General features: G+C 40.3%; 1 long non-coding RNA gene across 1 annotated transcript; it reads right to left on the bottom strand.

The window, feature by feature from the left end:
• Positions 1 to 611: 611 nt before the first annotated feature.
• Positions 612 to 9,859, bottom strand: LOC138739898 (uncharacterized). Its single transcript, XR_011342531.1, has 4 exons — positions 9,730 to 9,859; positions 8,834 to 8,982; positions 5,456 to 5,531; positions 612 to 867 (listed from the first exon to the last, which is right to left on the bottom strand). It is a non-coding gene; the product is annotated as an uncharacterized lncRNA (long non-coding RNA).
• Positions 9,860 to 21,716: the final 11,857 nt, after the last annotated feature.

Here is a 21,716-nt window from a genome sequence, read left to right on the forward strand (position 1 = left end):
TTACTCCATGTCTAGTTTCAGGTTTAACACAACTGCCACCCTTCAGTCCCAGTAGGGATAGAATTCATTATCAGTAACCAGGAAAGTTCACTATTAGTACCTGTAATGGGTGGATGCCCACAATTGGCCTGGGTTTAAATATAACTACAGGATTCAATACTGAGTTACCTGACTTTAGATCTCATTGTGTCTTTCTGTTTGTATCAGCTCTTGCTCATTTTATTGCCATTTTTCCCATTTGTTAATTTGTTTAATCTGTCCTGGTGAGTTCACAATTCAAGATACCTTTATTGTCACATAGATCATGGCACAGAAATTGTTAACATTTGTTTGCTGTAAAGGGGCACAAAGAGTATGCCACTAGACCGGCATCCCCACTAATGCATGAAAGAGAGACTTCCTAAGAGACACTAAGTATTCATAGATTTGCCTCCTATGCTGCATCAACCTCGGCAGCTGCCTGGCCACCTGTCTGTTCCAGCGGTGAATCAACATCCTCATTCCAAAGCTCTGATGCAATTTGGAAGCTGTTGACTCCTGGGGCCCTTTGAGAGCCCTTCTCACGATCAGCACCCTTATGAATCCCAGTCCCAATACCTGGTTCCCTTGAGCCAATATCCAGTAGTCGCAGCCTGGTGTCAGTCCTTCATTCGCCAGTCTCTAGCAGTTTGCAGTCTGCGTAGGTCCTCAGCCTCTGAGCCCACCAGTGGTCTGCTGTCATGGTTATCTTCCCCGTAGAGCTCTCTCCAAGGCTTCTCTTTCTCCTGCTCTAATGGCCTGTGTCCGTCTCCTGGAGCCCACATCCCTCATGATCTGGGCTTTCAAGCATGGACATGAGGATCATGGGCTCAGACCTCCATGGATTCTCTGATGTTTAAAAAAAAAACTGTCAACAGCTTCTACAGGCCATTTCAAACTTGCATAGAGTTGTTAGTGTAATGACCGGGCAGTAGTACCCAATGGATGAGTGCTGTGTCTCTGCTCCTTGCTCTCTTAGGTCCACATCAGTGATAGTGTTGCCATTAAAGCAGGTGCAGCAGTGCCATCATTTTTATACACAATATTAGCAACACATTATTGCAGACAAAGATGCTTCACTGCCCCATTATTGCACCCTATCACACACTTGCCTCCCTAACCTTCAATGCATCTAAGATTAATTTGAGTCTCTCTTTCCTAACTGCTGAAGGATCTCAGATCTAAAACATACCCTGTTCCACTTTACAATGATGCTGCCTGACCCACTGAAAGTTTCTAGCATTTTCTATTTTTATTTTATTTGACAATTTCAATAGCTTTAAGCTTATCGACAAAGAACAGTCTCGGTGTTACTCAAGATGATTGCTTGCTTGGATAAGTTCATGAAAATTAGAGTGAAGAAGTTGGTGATTTCAAGACAATTACAAACTTAGAAGTGGAAAACATAAGTTTCTTTACCATTGGAGTAGGGCAGACTTTATCATCTCAATTTAAAGGGCATTGAGGCATCCTCAGGACCTTGCTATAAACACAAGAGGGATGATTTATAATTTTAATTTTAAGTCAAAAAAACTTGTATCAAGTATATATGATTTACTATTAAAGTCTAGGGATAACTCTCTAGTTAAGATTTAAAAAAATTATGGGAGCAAGATCTTCATCTCTCATTCTTGGATACTACATAGGATTCTATCTTAAAATTGGTAAAATCCTCCTCTTTATGTGCCCATCATTTGCTTCTACATAAGGTCATACATCGAATCTACTTTTCAATTGGTTAATTTTATCCTAATATTTCTTTGAACTGTGATAGATGTAAGACTGAAGAGGGTACTTTATTACATATCTTTTGGTCTGGTTCCTCTATTTCTAAATTTTTGGAAGATATTCATACCTTATCTTTAGTTCTTAATGCAAATCTTCAACCTAATCCTCTAATTGCTCTTTTTGGATCAACTAAGGTAATTGATTTGAAATTAACTGTGTCTTAATCCCATGTAGTTTCTCTCACTTCCCTTATTGCTAGATGATCAATATCGATGAGATGGAAAGATGCTGACTCTCCTACTCACTCTCAATGGTTATATAACAGGATGGCATGCTTAACTTTGGGGGAAAAAAAATAGAATTTCCTCAAAAGTAACGGAATTAAACTTTTCAAGTTTATGGGTCCTTTTACTTTTTTTCCCCCTAATCTATAAAATCATTCAGATCTTGTTTTGTAGTTTCTGGGGGTTTTTTTAATGGTTGCGAAATTGTATGTATTTACTTGATAACTGCGGAAGGGAAGGTGGTAGAATTTGTAGTATAGTATTTTGTTTCATCTTTTTCAGTTAGCTACATGTTATAACTGATTAAATAATTACTTGATTATTTCCTTTTTTTGCTTGTTTGTTATGATATCTAGTTTATATGTAACATAGAAACATAGAAGATAGGAGCAGGAGTAGGTCATTCGACCCTTCGAGCCTGCTCCGCCATTCAACGAGATCATGGCTGATCTTAAAGTTCAGTACCCCGTCCCCGCCTTCTCTCCGTAACCTTTAATACCCTTATACTGAAGAAATAGATCTAATTCCATCTTAAACAGATTTAATGAACCTGCCTCTACTGCCCTCTGTGGCAATGAATTCAACAGATTCACCACCCTCTGGGTAAAGAAATTCCTCCTCATCTCGGTCCTAAATGGTTTGCCTATTATCCTTAAACCATTGCCCTGGGTTCTGGATTTTCCCTTCATTGGAAACATCCCATCTGCATCCATTCTGTCCAGTCCTGCCAGAATTTTATATGTCTTCTTATATGTCTTTCTTCTGCATATTTTCTTTTTCATATTACCTCTTTATATTTTGATAATTATGATGTTTCTCTTTCTATATTTGAACACTATTTTTTTTCTGTTTCAATATTATTATTGAATTTTACAATAATGGTACGAAGTGTTCAAATATAGAAAGAGAAATTATTAATATTTCAGGTCTGGGACTTTCTGGCAGAATTGGAAAAGGGAGAAACAAACCAGCCTAGGAGTCACGATTATGAGACATCGCTGCATGAGCTTCTCTGAAGAACAATATGTTGTAATAGGCTTGGGAAATCAAATGGTTTTGATGAATCATAGTTTGAAAATTCTTTGTTGAACCATCAAGGTTCTCCTTTTGCTCTGGAGTAAACTGCTGCACCTATGTTTAGTCATTTTTCACAACATTGAGATGCTAACATTGAATTAAAATGAATTGAGTTTGAAATGTTTATTGTTAGATGGACAGAGATACAGTGAAAAGCTTTGTTTTGTATACTATACAGACAAGTCAGCCCATATTTAAGTAAAGCAGCAGTGCAATAATAAAACAAAACTGCAGGTAAAGAGGGCAGCATATGATGTTACAAACTAAAGGGCAAAAATGAAAGTGCAATTAAAACATTGCAACAGCATCATCTTTTACAATTAAAAAGGGCATTCTGAATCTGAAAACAGCAAGAAACTGGCCTTCCATCTTGAGGTTTGTTGTTTCCAAACTCATCTCCTGCCTGACAGAAGTGAAGATGGGAGAATGTGACCGGGTGGGTAGAGACTTTTGGTATGCTCGTAGCTTTGCTAAGACAGCTGAAAATGAGGAGACAGTCGAAGGAGAGGAGCTTGGTTTGTGTGATGGCCTGAGCTGCATTCACAACACTACAGTTTCTTGTGGTCTTGGGTAGAGCATTCCCATACCAGGCTCTGATGCATCTGGATAGGATACTATATGTAGTGTGCAGTGCGTCGAATGATCCAAAGACTTGTTAGCTCAACCAAAGCAAAAGACTGGAGAGTATTACAGCACAGTCGACCAGTCCAGACTGATCTGGGTTGGGTTGGGAGCAGCCTTTTATGACCTGCCAGTAGGCATGGCTACAGCTCTCAGCCAATCACAACAACTATAAGTAAATATATACAAATATACATTGGTGATTGTATCCTGTACTATCATATCGTGTATTTGTTAAAAAAAAATTGGGAGAGATGTTGGTGTCATGCTGAATTTCCTTAGCATTCTGACGAATCAAATTATAGGAAAGATATAAACAAAATAGAGAGAGTGCAGAGAAGGTTCACGAGAATGTTGACAGGATTTCAAGGTTTGAGTTCCAGGGAAAGGTTGTGCAGACTGGGGCTTTTTTCTCTGGAGCGTAGAAGATTGAGAGGGGACTTGATAGAGGTGTTTAAGATTTTAAAAGGGACAGACAGAGTAAACGTGGATAGGCTTTTTCAGTTAAGAGTGGGGGAGATTCAAACAAGAGGGCATGGTTTAAGATTGAAGGGGGAAAATTATAAGGGGAACATGAGGGGAAATTTCTTTACGCAAAGGGTGGTGGGGATGTGGAATGAGCTTCCGGCAGACGTGGTCGAGGCGGGATCATTGATTACATTTAAGGAAAGACTGGATAGTTACATGGATAGGAGAGGACTGGAGGGGTATGGACCGGGTGCTGGTCAGTGGGACTAGGAGGGTGGGGATTTGCTACGGCATGGACTAGTAGGGCTGAACTGGCCTGTTCTGTGCTGTAAGTGGTTATATGGTTATATGGAAGTAGAGTTATTGGTGTGATTTCTTGGGGATAACAGCCAATGAGCTTTTCTGATGCAGCAGTCACTGCAGTAGGAAGTGCTTCAGTAACCTCAGAATCCGCAGGACAGGAGTGACAGCAAGTCATCTTCAATCCTAAATGCACATTGGTGCTTCAGACAATGCAGCTGCCCTGCAATTTCAATGACCCATATTCAATTGTGACCTTGGTTGTTGTGGTCTTTGCACCAGCCTCCCTATGACTGTGTTGGTTCCCCCAGGATGGTTTGGTTTCCTCTTACATTCCAAAGATTTGCTGGTTGGTGACTAATTTGCTGCTGTAAATTACCCCTTAGTGTAGGTAAGTGACAGAAAGAATCAAAGGGGAGCCAATGGGAGAGAGAACAGCTAACAGTCAAATGTGGACGAACAGGATTTCTCAGGATAGACCTGAAGGGCCATGAGATTTTCTTCATATGAAGAAGTTGGGATCCCAGCAACCAAGTCAAGTTTTTGTCATCTGATTGTACAAACACAACCTGATAAAACAGCGTTCTCCTGTCCTCAGTGCAAAACAACCAGACACACAATCAGACATAACAGACATACAGACAAATAATACATATGCAGGACAAGTATTTGATCTATAAAAATAAATAAATACAGATAAATAGATAGATAAATAAATAGGGACAAATAAATACACAGATGGTTAGACAGATGGACATAAATAAATAGAATGAAGCTAGAACTCTGTGGATTCAAAGGGAGAGAGAGAAAGAGAGAGAGAGAGAGAGAGAGAGAGAGTAGTTATGAAGCTGATAGTACTAATTTTATATATTTTGAACACTATATTCCCAATATTTTGGCTTGGAGTTTGAGGGAGGGTGTCTACCATTTACTATTCATTTTTCCTTTCTTATACACACCTCCTGACTTTGATCTGAACATGTCCGAGTGAAGGAAAATTAGCTGGGCGTACAGAGCAGAGCAACCTAGAATCTCCTGTAAAAGAAAATGCTGAGAATTACATGACATACTACAAAATATTCTGCACAGATTATAACTTTGTATTCTACCAATCTGCCATAAATTTAATGCTCAACTGTAAATCCAAATTCCCAAATTCCCAGCATCAACTTCATGATCACTCAAAGTGGTCCTTTCTATCTGTACAAGCATTCACTCCTGTCCAGAGATTTCTTGTGAGTTGTCTTTTTAGTATAACCTTTGCCTCTACGATTTTTTTTAGCACGATGCATCAAAGCGAGCACTTGGAGGGATCTGAGCCTGCAACTACAGGGGATCAGGTCCTGTCTGCATCTTCTTTAGCAAGTAGTTAGGGCTTTGCCAAAGCCCTTATTATTTTATGATAATCAACTACTATGATTTAGATGATGCAAACCCCTCCCCTCATCCTTGATTGAATCAGGTTTATCACAGCCTTGTCTATGAAGATGGGCCTGTCTCACTCCTGTGTCAATGAATTAGCCTGTTGTTTTTGCAAATGATGCATTTTTGACATTTTGATGATTCTCAAGCACAAATGTTGTGATGGGAAAATCAGCAACAATTTGAATATTATTATTTCTGAGGTTGGATCAAAGATGTTACTTCATTATTGATTTGTAAAGTCTTGTATCCAACATGGAGAAGCAAAAACAAAAAGCTCACTTCATTTAGCATATATTCTATTTTCTAAGTTCATTTAAAAATCCTTTTGGTTCTCCATGTAATCTGGAATATGTTCATTCTCTACATGTCAAAGTCAGAACTGCCTTTGCATCCACCTGACAGCATTAACGCTGATCAATCTCTAGTTATATTTTTGCTGCAGGTTTAGTGTCAACGTTTACCTGAACTCCTTTGATTATTAATACTGATGTCTGGGGAGCAGAACCTTGCCCTTCCTTCTCTATTTCTCTAAAATCATGTAACAGTAAATTTAATTTTATTTTTATTTTCTCCGCTGGAGAATGAAGCCAAATTTACTTGATTGAACAAACAATAAGAAGCTGGTCAGGCAGCATCTGTGGAGAGAAATGGACAGTCAATGTTTCATGTTGGGCCCCTTTTTGGAAAGTCCAGCATCTGCCATTCTTATGTCCTCCATCATATTCAACACGGGCACAAGGGTCACTAATGTCCATCTTCCAGAATCTGACTGAAATATGTTTTCCTACTTTGCCAAGTGAAATCTGCCTAATTTTTATCCATACACCAGAGATCCTCCAAGTTGTGCAGGCTATGATTCTGACTACTAAGTGAATCAAAATCAGGTTTATTGTCATGAACAAAAAAAAAATGCCAGAGGGTTGTTAATTTGGCCTGAGACATCACAGGCACCTGAATTCACTCCATTGAGGACATCTTAAGAAAGCAGCCTTTATCCTCAAAGGCCCCCACCGCCCAGACCATGTCCTTGTCACTCTGCTACCGTCGAGGAAAAGGTACAGGAGCCCAAACACGAGCACTCAGCGGCACAAGGTCAGCTTCTTCCCCTCTGCCATCAGATTCCTGAATGATCAATGAACCAAAGACACTGGCTGACTTTGACTTTTCGTGCACTATTTTTAAAATTTATTTTTGTAAGGTGATTTGCACTGTAACGCTACCACAAAGCAACAAATTTTGTAACTTGTGCATGATTCTGATTCTGATTCTGAACATGTGTCATGAAATTTGTTTTGCAGATGCAGTATTATGCATTACAGATGCAAAAAAGGCTATAAATTACATTTCCTCAATACAATATTTAAAAATAAATAATCAGTGGAAAAGAGGTGAGGCCGTGTCTGTTTCATTGTCCATTAAGAAATCTGATGGCAGAGGGGAGAAGCTGTTTTTGTCACCTTGGGTGTGTGTCTTCAGGCTCCTATTACCTCCTTCCTGATAGCAGTGGAGAGAAGAGGGCCTGAGTTGGGTGGTGAGGATCCTTGATGAAAGAGACTGCTTTCTTGGATCACTGCCTCTTAAAAATGTCCGCAATGGAATGGACTAATGCCCATGATGGTGGTCCTGGGTGAGATTATAACCCTCTGTAGCCTTTTGGAATTGTGGTTTGGCATTGTGACCTTCTCAATCAGGCTTCTTCATTTGCTGCTTAGGTCTTTTACCTTATTCGCAACGTTTAAAGGAGTATGAATTCAGTCACAAAATTTTGTTCCCTTAACCTCTGCATTTCCCAATATAATGAGGACAGAAATTTGTTCCTTCCATTGGGAAAAATAATTAAAATGACAAGCATGTGCCTCAAGAGTTCCATCTGTCAGACATGAAATGTGGAAAATGTGAACGACTGTGCAACATTTTTAAAATCTTGCTGGTTTGTCAAAGTGCCAATATGTTGCATTTGGATTTGACCAAAGTTTTAACATTTTCTATGCATTGCCTTTATTGCATCATTTTCATTCATCCAAAACTGCAGTTCATGGACCTTTGAAAACAAAAATTCCATTGATATTTCTATTCTATTGCTGTTAATAGAACATAGAATAAGTCCAGGCCCTCTCAGCTCACGATTCTGTGCCAAACATGATGCCAAATTAAACCAAATCTGTTCTGCTGCACATGATCCGCATCCCTCCACTCCCTGCATATTCATGTATCTAGTTGCATGTTTGAACAAAATAGTTCTTTGATACATTATACCATGCACTGCACATAAATAGACCACTGAATTAATTTCTTCTCATGCTAATAACTCTAAGTCTCTTAGCCTCCATCATTTTATATTCCTTGAAATCCTGTAAAATTAGGCATTAGATAATTTAAAAAAATCATTTTAGAATCCTTTAAATAAAAGTCATCTGTCAATAGATGATAAAAAATGGGTTGCAAAATTAAAAGAGGTTTTTCAGTTTCTAATCCACTATCCCATGTTTATTCAAATCCACCTCTTGTTTATATGTAATATCACCCCCTTCTCATTTTACTCTCAGTACTCCTAACCTGAAAAGTTGACTGGCCATTTCTACCCATGAGTTCCTCCACCACCATTCATTGTTTGCTCAAGTTTCTAGCATCTGCAAATTTTGTGTACAATTCTCTGGTCTCTGTCAGCAATTAACTGAAACAAAATTGCCCATCAGTGGATTAATTGATCCCATGAGCCATCAAAGGCAAAGATAATCTTTCTTACATTCAAGCCTTCCCAGAGCCAGGCCCTGGAAAGCAATGATCTATTTTTTAAAACATTCTCCTTCAAGCATATTGTACTCAAGTCAACATGATAGCCACAGTTGATATTTTCATTGAGATCAAATAATTCAACATGGACCAGTGATTTAATAGGAATGCAAACTTACTCGACTTAACTGTTTATGTCCTTTCTCTCTCCAACTCCAGCTGATAATCCTTCATGAGACTCGTTCCACTGTTTTCTTTTCTTTTAGTTTCACTCTGTTCTTTTACTGATCTCAACTTTATTTCAATATTTCATTCAATTTATCAGCCTCTGTGAATTAAATGAGTGAGCTATGATGCCAAAACCAGAAGCAAGCTTACTTACTTATATATTTAATATTTTTCATTGGCTTTTAAATTTGTCCACTTTGAGAAAACATAAATGATTTTCTTTTTATGCAGAGGGTTTTATCTGACTGGGTCAAATGTAGAGAGTTTTTGACCCATTTTGTACCCAACATCAGAGGCTTGATGGGAATATCATTAAGGTGGGTGTAACCAAGATTGACGAGCTTGAGTGATAAGGAGAGGCTGGATAGGCTGAGATATTTTCCCCTCGGTGGTTTGGAGGCTAAGGGGTGACCTTATAGGGATATACAAAATCACAAGAGGAATAGAGAAGGTCTTTTTCCCAGGCCAGAGGAGTCCAAAACTACAGGGCATAGTTTTAATGTGGGAGAGGAAAGATTTAAAAGGGACCTGTTGGGCAACTTTTTCACACAAAGTTAGATGGAATTTCTAAGATGAACTGCCAGAAGAAATTGTGGAGATGGATACACTTGTGATATTAAATGACATTTAGTCAGGAACCTGGATAGTAGAACTTTGGAGGGCCAAATGCAAGAAAATGGGAGTAGTTTGGATGAATAACCTGCTCTTTAAAATATCTTGTGTTTAAACGGGGTCACAATCTGGGAACCACAATAGGGGCTGACGGTGCACAGGCCTCACTATAGCTGCAAATTATTCACAAGTGGGCGAGAGAGTTGAAGCCAGGTGCAGCATTTGTAATACAAACCTGCTTGGTGGTGATGTTATCTTCAGTTCGTGATGTCATCCTCTGTTTCTGATGTCAAAAAGTTTTCTTCATCCCAACTTGTGGCAACAATGGCTCACGGTGGGTAGATGAGCAGCCAAGGAACACAAGCTCAATGGGGCTCATAATGGCTTGAAAATATGAAATGAATAAATTAATTTCGTAATAGGATTATGAGTCACTTTTGGGCTCTCGTCATTATTTGGCCATTCAGAAGGAAGAGGAAGTATTGAGTGAGAAAGACTTTTTGTCAATTACATAAGGATGGAGAACTGGCTTGTGAGACCCTTCAGAAAGCCAGAGTGTATGAAATATCTGTTGCTCTGTGTGCCTTGGAAAAACATTCAAGTTATCATCTCATTATAGTGCACTGAATATGTGATGAGTTATTAATTGATGGAGCAACAGGTGGAAGATAGCTGCAGGATTCATGACAAAGAACTCACTTTGACAGTATACATCTGTTATACGTGGATTGTGGAGGAACACATGCCCCACCCCTTCACCAATAGGGTCTTGGTCTTCCAGAGACAGATGGACAAAATGGCTGACAAAAACGGGTTGAAGTCCACCTTCCCTTATCTCGACATCGTCACCATTTGTGGACACTCTCTGGAAGACCATGACACCAACCTCCAGTGGTTTCTCCACAGAGCCAAGGCCCTGAACCTCACATACAACTCCAGTAAGTGCATGTTCCAGAAGAAATGTCTGGTGATCCTGGGCTATGTAGAGGAGAATGGCATCATTGGCCTTGATCCCGATCGAATGCACCCCCTGTTAGACCTCCAGTACCCGAGGACCATGAAAGCCTTAAGGAGGTGCCTGAGCTTCTTCTCCTACTACTCCCAGTGGGTCCCTCACTACGTGGATAAGATGACCTCTTTTCCATTGTCAGGCGGCTTTTGACTACGTTCAGAGCTACATCTCAAAGGCCACCATGCAATGCGATGGATGAGAATGTACCCTTCCAGGTTGAAAGCAATGCCTCTGACATAGCTCTGGCAGCTACTCTTCGGTTTCCATTTTTTTTCCTGCACCCTTCAAGGTCACGAGCTTCAGAACCCATCTATGGAGAAAGAGGCTTAAGGCATTTGTAGAGGCCATCAGGCACTGGAGGCATTACCTGGCCGGCAGAAAATTTGCATTGTTCACCTGAGGACTATTGTGTCTACTGGCCATTGATTGTAAGCTATTAAAATTGTAACGTGACTGAATCCACTCAGAGACAAGTGAGGAGTATGAACATGCTTCTGAATGCAAAAGGGGCAAAATAAAGAATAATAAGATCACCAGCTGGACGATTGAACTCTCCACCTATAATTATGACATAGCACACAGGCCAGGTACTCTCAATGAACCTCCAGATGCCCCGTCAAGAGGAAACCAGCCAGTTGCAGTCACTGCACAATGAGCTTTGTCACCCTGACATCACCCGCATGGCTTATTTCATCAAGGCCTACTCCATTGAAAACATCAGGGAGATGACCAGGTCCTGCCAGGTCTCTGTGAAGTGCAAGTTGCACTTCTACCATCCCGACAAAGTGCACCTGATAAAGGCATCCCGCCCCTTTGAACAACTATGTGTCGATTTCAAGGGTCCCCTCCCTTCTACCAATGGAAACATGCATTTTCTCAATGTAACTGATGAGTATTCACTCTTTCCAATCGCCATCCCCTGCCCAGACATGATCACAACCATGGTCTTCAAGGACTTGCACTCTATTTTCACCCTGTTTGGGTATCCCAGCTATATCCACAGCGACCGGAGCTCATCATTTATGAGCAAAGAGCTACGCCAGTACTGCTTGTAAGGGGCATTGCCTCAAGCACGACGACTAACTACAATCCCGAGTAATGAACAAGTTGAAAAGGAGAACGCGATGGTATGGAAGGCTGTGAAATTGGCTCTCTGATCCAAATGCCTTCCAGACTCATGCTGGGAAGAAGTCCTACCCATGACGCTCCACTCCATAAGGTCACTCCTCTGTTCAGTGACTAAGGTAACTCCTCACGAACTTATGTTTACATTCTATAGGAAATCCACATCCGGGTCCATTCTCCCGGCTTGGCTAATGTCACCAGGGCTAGTCCTGCTGAGAAAGCATGCGAGGTGGAACAAGACATACCCCCTGATCGAGAGGGTGCATCTGTTGTGCGCCAACCCAACGTATGCCCATGTGGCATACCTGATGGCAGAGAGGGCACTGTCTCAATCAGAGACCTGGCAACCGCCGGAAATGAGGATCAGACACCTTGTGTGCCAGGAACTACCGAGTACCCCATTCAGTGTCCTGGAGGACACTGCTCATGAAGTAGTCCAATCCACCCCGCGACCTGAGCTGGAGCCCTCAAGACCCACCTACCCTGTGCCAGGGGTCCAGGAGATTCAGGAAGCCCAAAGTCCTCCAGTACTTTGGCACTTAACCAGAATTACCAGACACCCTGACAGACTCAACTTAAAAATATTTGTAAAGTATTAAGTTTTTTGATTGAATGGTCTCTGTTTTTCACCCACAGGCTCAATTCTGAAGGAAGGGGTGAATGCAGTGAACTGCAATTCACTGTCTCTGTGTTGTTCAGATGACTGGCTCCTCCCTTGGCTCCAGCCTCACCTACCTCAATATAAATCTTGGTTTTCCCGCCTTACATCAGATTCACCTGAGGACTATCGTGTCTACTGGTCATTGATTGTAAGTTTGTACTCCTCATTTGTCTCCAAATGCATTCAGTTGCATTACAATTTGTTTCCCCTATTTTACTAAATTCTATATTTACCGAAGCTGGTATATCAAGTCATACATTACATTAATAAAAATCAACTGGGCTGCTTTATAACAGTTCATAATATTGGGAAGCTGCAAACCTCCTAAGTCATATTTCCATGTTAATTTTTCCAAAGAAACCCTTGCCATTTTCCCTTAGCAAACTGTGTATTACTTAACTCTGATCGGTTCCCTGAGGTACAGGGATCAGGAATGTCTTCTGAAGTTCCTGACTTGTTAGAGTGTGGTAGGGTAAGCAGCCATTGGTATTGAGGACTCTTTCTCCTGATGTGTCTGCTTACACTGTTAGTATTTTTGACTCATACTGTATAGAAGATAGGTGACCACTGCTATTGGAGACCAAAATGAATGTCTATATAGCTATCAAGTAGTAGAGTAATTAAGTATCAATTGACAACTTCCCCTTTTTGTTTCCTATGTGTTCAATAAAGTTACCTTTGATTGTAACACTTTTGTCCAGATTCATCTCTCTGTGAACCCACCGAATTTGATACAATCCAAAACACAATCACATCCATGGTAAAAGCCCAATGGAACAAATATGAGTGGGGCAACATACCTAATATGCTGTCAGCATCTTGTGATAGCATCATGGCAATGTGCTCACTATGCCGTCTTTGCCAACATTAATTCTATTTCTCATGGTACTTTTCCATGCAGCTATCAACTCTTTCAACCAAGTGAAGTTAACATTCATTTCCTGTTTCATATAATGCACTGAGTGTCCATAATGCCGTCTTGCCCACATGGGAGAAACCAAATATTTGCAGAACATAATTAAGTCTGCATGGGTAACTATGAGTTTACCATTGTTTGCAATGTTTATTCTCTATTCCACCACCACTCTTCCCTCTTTGTCTTTTGCTTCTTTCTTGGTTCAATTAACCATAGAACATATAGCACAGAAACAGGCCCCTTCGAGTCGATGCCAAATCATTTTTTTTCCCTAATCCCACTGACCTGCACCCAGTCTATTGTCCTCCATGCCTTTTCCATCCATGTATTCATCTAAATTCTTCTTAAATGTTTGAATTTAGCCCGCATTCACCACATCAACTGGCAGCACATTTCACTCTCCCACCACTCTCTGTGTGAAGAAGTTCCCCCTAAACATTTTTCTTTCACCCTTAACCCCATGCCCTCTAATTTGATCTCACTTACCCTCAGTGGAAAAAGCCTATTTACAGTTACACTCTCTATTGCCTCATAATTTTAAATACCTCTGTCAAATCTCCTCTCAATCATACTTTTCTTTGAATCTAAATATAGATGACACTTTCCAAGTTCTAATATTTCCCATTTTCAAAGTGTCATTTTCAAAGAGTAGTAAGTGATGATATTCCAAATTACTATCTTATTAATCCAATAAATCAAACTTTGCAGCTGTAGCTGTAAGTACCTTTAATTCGTCAATAAAACAAATAAACATTTTGCATAACTTCGCATTGAGATTTTCATAACAATGAATAAACAAAGCATACTGTATTAGGGGAGACATCAGGGTATTTTTTTTGACACAAACAGAGAGTTGTGGGTGACTAGAATGTTTTTCCAAGGATGGTGGTGGAAGCTGAAATATTAGGGGAATTTAAGAGTCTCTTAGACAGCCACATAGATGAAAGAAAAATAAAGGGTTATGAGGTAGGGAGGATTTAGTTCTTTGTTCTTGAAGGACTATGGAGTGCATGTCAAAAGAATCAAAGGTTTGTTGATCTAAACCAAGGCTTTTTATTAACTAGGAACGTATCACATGTAGGTCAACCAGTCCAGAATGATCTGGGTCTGGCAAGGAGCCAGACCTGCCAGTAGGCATGGCTACGCTCTCAGCCAATCACGACCATCTTATACCACAATATATACATACTCATTGGTGATAGAATCCATACTATCACAGACTATATGGATCAGCACAACATCAAGGGCTAAAGGGCCTGTACTGTACTGTTTGTCCTATGTTCTTCTTCCCACCTATCACTTGCTAGCCCACATTCCTCCTCCCTCCCTTCAAACCCTTTAACTCAATACTTTTCTGTCTCTTGAAGCATTTTGGCCTGAAACATTGACCATCTTTTGCCTTCCATGAGCATCGCCAGACCCACAGAGTTCCTCCAACATTGTGTATCTCAGGTTCATTCACAGTAGCTTCCTCCCATTCCAGGAACCACCTGGTCATCAATGATGGATAGGAATCCAGCACAAATACTCGGTCCGTGCTCTGGAGTTCCTTCCATTTTTTTTTTGTTTGCACTAGATTTCTTTTTGGGTTTAAAGAAAATCAATCTAACAGTAAAACTTTCATCCTTTATGAATCGAAGTGTACTTTCACACACACCCACTGCCTCATAAAGATGCATGGAGAGGTAAATGAACATAAATCCTATTAAATTGTAGTGACTCTTCAGAAAAGCCAAAAGTCATTTTGTGTTTCTTATTTAAACAAGGCACAACATTGAACAGTCTTACCTCGAATTGACAGAATCACAGAATTGGTGTAGTAAAAGTTCAACCTGTTTCCCTCAAGGTTAAAATCTATCCAGCTGGTCAATTTCATTACCATCCCTGACAATGCATTCTAGACTTCAACAAACTGTCACACAATAAATTTGCTCCCCATGTCACTTTGGAATCTTTTGACAATATCTTTCTTTTTATGACCCCAGTTCCTGAGACCTGAGAATTGTTCTCTATTCTGCCTATACCCTCACAATTTTTATATTGGAGTTCAAGCTCCTCATATATTACTCTATTTCAAGGAAAATAAAACCCCAATCTCTTCCACCCATTGAAATAATTGAAGTCCCTCACCTCCACCATCATATTAACAACTTTGTTTCTTCACCCTCTCAAAAATAATTCCAAAATGTCATGCTCTTAATTGGACAAAATGGTCCAGTTGAGGCAATAAAGTATTTTATAAAGTTTCATCACCTTACTTGCTCTCTAATATTCCATGTCTCACTTTGTAAACCAAGGGTTTATTCATGTTATGGAGTCTGTGCGACTTTAGAGGCTGTAGGAGCACTGGAAGCAAATCCACAGACACTCAGCGATTCTGAGGAGACTCTCTTTTGCTTCTATTGCTTGAGGCGCTGGGCTCTTGGTGACTACGCTACAGCAGACAGAAGTTAAAAGTATAACCTGTGTGGTGATACAACCACCAGCCTACTGGAGGGGGCGACCTTTGTACCCACAGGAAGACCACCTGGGAGGCTGATTCCACCTGGCTGGCTGTCAATCAACTGACCTGGATATAGAGCTCGAGTCGGCCCCTCCCGGGCCAGTCACACGTGGAACCATCGAGACTGAAAGTGGTGTACAAGATTTTGTTGATTAAAGCCTGTAGTAGTCTTTCTGTTTTTTGTGTCTGCTTGCTGCACCACAGCACACCACACCATGTACAGTGTGCTACATTTTTAATGCATTATTACATGACAATGAAATAATCCTTGTCCTTCTCAGTTTGCCATGCCTCTTTCAGTAAAATATGCACAGATCCATATCTCTCCATGGTACCACTTTAAAATTGTGCCTTCCAGTTCTAATTGAATCTTTTGGTCCTTCTTTCCAAATAAAAATCACTTTGCATTTGTTCAGAATTAAATTTTATTTTCCACCTTTCTGCCCATTTCACAGACATCTCCATTGCAGTTCACTTTAACTCCAAGTTTTGCTTCATCTGCACATTTTGAAAATGTATCCAGACCATGCAAGTCCAAATCAATAACATGCATTAGGAAAATCAGTGGTCCTGGCATGACCCCAGCAAATGTTCCATCTTGTCTGAGAAACGATCTTTCGTCATCACTGTCTTATTTCCTGTCAATTATCTATTCATGCTGCTGCAGCCCTTTTGTCCATAGCCTTCAATTCCTGGTAACAAATCTATTACAGAGCACCTTATCAAAAACCTTTATAAGTTTAAATACATCTCATTAATTCCACTTTGTTCATCAACCCTCTCCATTATTTCATAAAAAAAAAAGAATCAAATTAATGAGATTTGGTTTGCTTTTTACAAATCAACAAAAACATTCTCAACTTAATCCAAACTTGTCCAAGGTACTACTAATTCCAACTGATTGTTGCTTTGGGACATTAGTACCGAGGTAAGCAAAGGATTTATACAAACACCCCTTCTTATCAATGTGGCAATACACCTAATTTATTGATGTTTGAGAGATTATGGCCAGGGTCTCCACATTTCCTCCCTTATGAGCAATTTTTTGTTAATTCCATCTGGACCAAGTAGTTTATCCACTCTAATAACAGTTAGCTGTTTCAATGCACTCTCTTAATCATTTTTAGTTCACCCAGAATCTTAATATCTCCCTTTTCTGAGACTCTATATTTTCCATGAGCAGAGGCAGGTGCAAAATACTCATTTAAAGCCATAGTCATGCCATTTGCCTCTCAGTGATTACTCCACTTCATCTCTTATCATTTTGCTGTTCCCTTGTCTTCAGAACATTTTAAGATACACTGATTCTTGGTAATTCTCACTTTCTGCTTTACTTCACCAATGAACTTTATGTTGTTTGTTCCTCAGTTGTGTTAACTGTCATGTATGTTTTCCTGACAAAGGGCTTAGGCCCGAAACATTTACTTTTACTTCCTTTGGATGCTGCACTAACTACTGAGTTTCTCCAGCACGTTGGTATATTGAACTCTGGTTATCGCCCTGCATTGGTACAGAGCTGAGGTCCCTCTTTGTCACTGCCCCTTTGCTTTTGCGCATTCCTGCAATTTCCCTGAAAAACATTCTCCTCACTGGTTGGCATCCTATAGGAGACCCAGAAATGTTCTCATACCCGCCAGAACAGATAGATTCAGATCTCTCAATTCAACATGGTAAAATTCTCCTTAATTAATACTGCCTCTCATCTTATTTTTTTCTGTCCTGAGCATGTTTCATCCTGGGTTATTTAGAACCCATTCCTGTCTCTGTTAATAGAGATGTGGAGAGTCTGCAGAGGGATATCGTTAAGCTGGATGAGTGGGCAAAGGTCTGGCAGATGGAGGACAATGTTAGTAAGTGTGAGGTTATCCACTTTGGCAAGAAAAATAAAAGAGCTGAATATTATTTAAAGAGGGAAAAACTACAGTATGCTGTTGTGCAGAGGGACTTGGGAGTGCTTATGCATGAATCGCAAAAAGTTAGGTTGCAAGTTATTAAGAAGGCAAATGGAATGTTGGCCTTCATCGCTAGAGGAATTGAATTCAGGAGTAGGGAGGTAGTGTTGCAACTGTATAAGGTACTGGTGAGACCGCACCTGGAGTACTGTGTCCAGTTCTGGTCTCCATATTTGAGGAAGGATATACTGGCTTTGGAGACGGTCCAGAGGAGGTTTACTAGGTTGATCCCTGGGATGAAGGGGTTGACTTATGATTAAAGATTAAATTGTCTAGGATTCTATTCGCTCGAGTTCCGAAGAATGAGAGGAGATCTTATAGAAACATATAGAATTATGAAGGGTATGGATAGGATAGATGTAGGAAGGTTTTTTGAGCTGGCTGGGGAAACTAAAATGAGAGGACACAGTCTCAAGATTCGGGGGAGTAGATTTCGGGCAGAGATGAGGAAAAAGAGTTTTTCCCAGAGTAGTGAATGTTTGGAATTCTCTAACCAGGGAAGTGGTTGAGGCTGCCTCATTAAACATATTTAAAATTCGGTTAGATCAATTTTTACATGATAGAGGAATTAGGAGATATGGGGAGAAGGAAGGTAGGTGGAGTTAGGTCATAAATTAGATCAGCCATGATCGTATTGAATGGCGGGGCAGGCTCGATGGGCCATTTTTGGCCTATTCTAGTTCCTACTTCCTATGTTCTTTGTTCCTATTGCTAAAACATTGGCTGTCTGCATTTGCAGCTCACCATCTTATTTAACTTACCTTATACATCTGTACTCTCCCTTCTCCCCCCCCGCCCCCCCCCCCCACAACCCTCTGTCAAACAGAAGATACGTGCCTGAAAATACAAATGTCCATATGTAAGGATAATTTCTCACTTGCTATTATCATGCTCTTAAGTGGATCTCACTGGTTAATGACAATTCCCTGGCAGTTTTTTTTTTAAACAGAATTTTTCTCTACAAATGGCAGTTTTTGTGCTTTTCTATACACTGCATGATTTGACTTACTGCAACACTTCTTCTGACTGTTGTTTTATTATTGCACTACCTGCCATTTAACTTACATGCCTGTATAGCTTGCAAAATAGAGCTTTTTACTGCATGTTGGTACACATGACTATAAAAAAAAAAGCAGAAGAGACTTATCAGTTCAGGCAGCATCCATGGAGAGAAATGGGCTCAAAACTTGACTTCCACAGCAAGGACAGAATAGGAGGAAATTGACCTTGAAATTCCATGGCCACCTGCTGAGGTTTGGTCTAACTCCTGCTGAATTCAATGGGAGAAAAGCCAGTTTCAGTCTCCATATAACTGCAGGCTGAGGGTTGCGGGGCTGGGGCCCACATACGAAGGGATTATAGGGCTTCACTAAGAATGAGGACATACTAATGCACAGCATTGTACATTTTGAGTCATTTAATATATTTGAAGTTAAACATACCTACCCATCATCAGGCCAAGACATGAAAGGCTAGCAGCTGATGGTTCCTGATGAACAACATAATTCAGCTCAATATATTGTATTGATGAATTAAGATTTTAGTTCATTGAGTCATCAAAGTCAAATGACATATTCAACAATGGAAAACTGAAATCCACTGAAAATTCTAATGAAATACATATTTTCAGGTTTTAAAATTTGCTACATAATTTTCCTGTTGAATTTCACAGCTGTATTCCCCATTGCCAACTTTAATCACTCTTTTCTTTGGCAAATGCATCTAGATGATGAGAGTCCACTGAAATTAAACAGAAGAGCTAAGGGACATTTAAAACTTGGTAGGAGAGCTTTGTTGCATCATCTTTTGACTGAACTGTGGGAAATTTACCTCGTTGTGAACTTTTAAACCAGAATATCAAAGTGACGGTGGTAACAAAGCCTTCTAATTTCCGATAATTTACTTTGGTAATCCAACTTGAAACTGCTGAGAGAGGTCCTCTATCTGGGGCTTAATTCAACCTTGCAGTTGAAAAAAAGAGGTGAAGCAAGTAGGTCAGAGTAGGTTTGACTGAATCAATTTTGTCATTTGGTTGTACATGACAAAAATGTCATGGCATCATGAAGAAATAAGTGGGCGATGATGCTTGCAAACACTTCTAATGGAATGCAGTAGAGCTTGGACTGTCTGGCATGGCTGTGACTCATCGGACATGAATGAAGTCACCAACACAATTTTATTTTAATTATTTTTTATGGTTTTTAAAATAATTATTTTTCTTTTGACTTTTGTTTTCTAACATTTATGTTTTTAAAATTTATTTTAAATTTTGATACTTGTTTAGCAGAAACAATCTGTTACAAAGATTTTGGCAGTGTTGAGTTGATTAAGGCAGACAGCATCCTGGTGCAGTGTTTGTGGCCTGTTCAAAGTGCAGAGCTGTTTCTACCTTACAGGACACCACTCAGATAGGTGAACTCCATATCAGAACAGGTTATTGCGGGTTTGAGTGCCCCGTGATTTGTGGGTTCAGACAGCAAGCTGCATTGAAGACATCCTAATCACTCTCTCCGATCTGCCACGTTGCTAATTTCGAGACAACAAACCTTTTTCCTGGGATTGAACCTTCTTAAAATTAAACCCAAAATGTTCAAGCCCTTTCTCCATGTTGCAAAACTTTTGTTTTCATTCCAACATCTCACCAATTACAAAACTAGCAACAGAATGATTGTTGGCAGTGATGCCACGCTGGCCAAGGATCTTAATTGTTTCTTTGCTTGGTTTGAGGTGAAGGCAGTGGAAACGAACACACCTACCTCAGCATTCAACAGCCATGTCTTCACTGTGCAGGAGTATGATGTGTGCTCAAGGCAGTGAATCCAAGGAAAGCCTCTGGCCCTGATGGCATGACAGGAAGGGTGTTGAAGGAGTTTGCATACCAGGTCTCCAAGGTCTTTACAAAGATCTTCAACCTGTTCATCTAAATCCATCATCTCACCCTGCCTGAAATCTGCCGAAGAAGAATGTCATCAGAGACCTAGCGTCTGGTAGGACTAACACCAGTCATCATGAAGTGCTTAGAGAGGATGGTCTTAATACATATAAAAGCCAGTCTCCCACCCATCTTTGATCTACATCAGTTTGCCTACAGGGCAAACAGCTCTACCGTGCATGCCATTGCCATTGCTCTTCACACTGCACTAACTCACCTTAAACACCAGGGAAGCTATGTGAGGATGCTTTTTATAGACTTCAGTTCTGCCCGGGCAGACTGATTACAAAATTTGCTACATTAGGGTTTTCCAAATCTATTTGTCTCTGGATTAAGGACTTTCTAACAAACCATCTCCAGACTGTTAAAATTGGCACATCTCTCCTCTACCCTTTTACTCAGTACCAGCTCCCCACAGGGTGTGTATTGAGTCCCATCCTCTTCTCTCTTTAAACCCATGATTGCATCTCTTTGTATTCTACCAACACCATCATCAAGTTTGTGGACAACACAACTGTGGTTGGACTTGATTCAAGAGGAGACAAGACAGCCTACGGGAATGTAGGCCAAAGACTGAGTGTGGTGTTCAGAGAACAATGAATCTCATCTTGAATTTAAGACTTCAGGTGGAACAGTATAGTTCCAGACCTGTTATACATCAACAGGGTCTGTGAGGTAAAAGTCATTGCTTTCAGGTTTCTGGTTACACACTTTGCTGAAGATCTCTCTTGGACTACCATTACAATCACAGTAGTTAAAAAGGCATAGCAACAAACTCCATGCCCTGAGGATTCTTAAGAAGGGCAAACTGCAGGAGAAACTGCTAGTGACCTTTTATCGTTGCTCCATCGAGAGTGTACTGCATTCTGACATGGTTTGCTAGCTGTTCAGCAACAGATAAGAGGGACCTTCAGAGGATCATCAGTACGGCCCAGAAGATTATTGGCTGTGTACCGCCCTCTTTGTAGGATTTATAAAGATCTCGTTGCCTCAGCAGAGCAGCCAAAATCCTGAAGGAGCCTTACAACCCTGGTCATCATCTGTTTGAACTGCTGCCCTCTGGTAGATGTTTTAGGTCCATTAGACAAACAGACTTTAAAAGTTTTTTTTAAACACCAGAG

The sequence above is a fragment of the Narcine bancroftii genome, chromosome 7 (assembly GCF_036971445.1).
Source record: "Narcine bancroftii isolate sNarBan1 chromosome 7, sNarBan1.hap1, whole genome shotgun sequence".
Classification (NCBI taxonomy): domain Eukaryota; kingdom Metazoa; phylum Chordata; class Chondrichthyes; order Torpediniformes; family Narcinidae; genus Narcine; species Narcine bancroftii.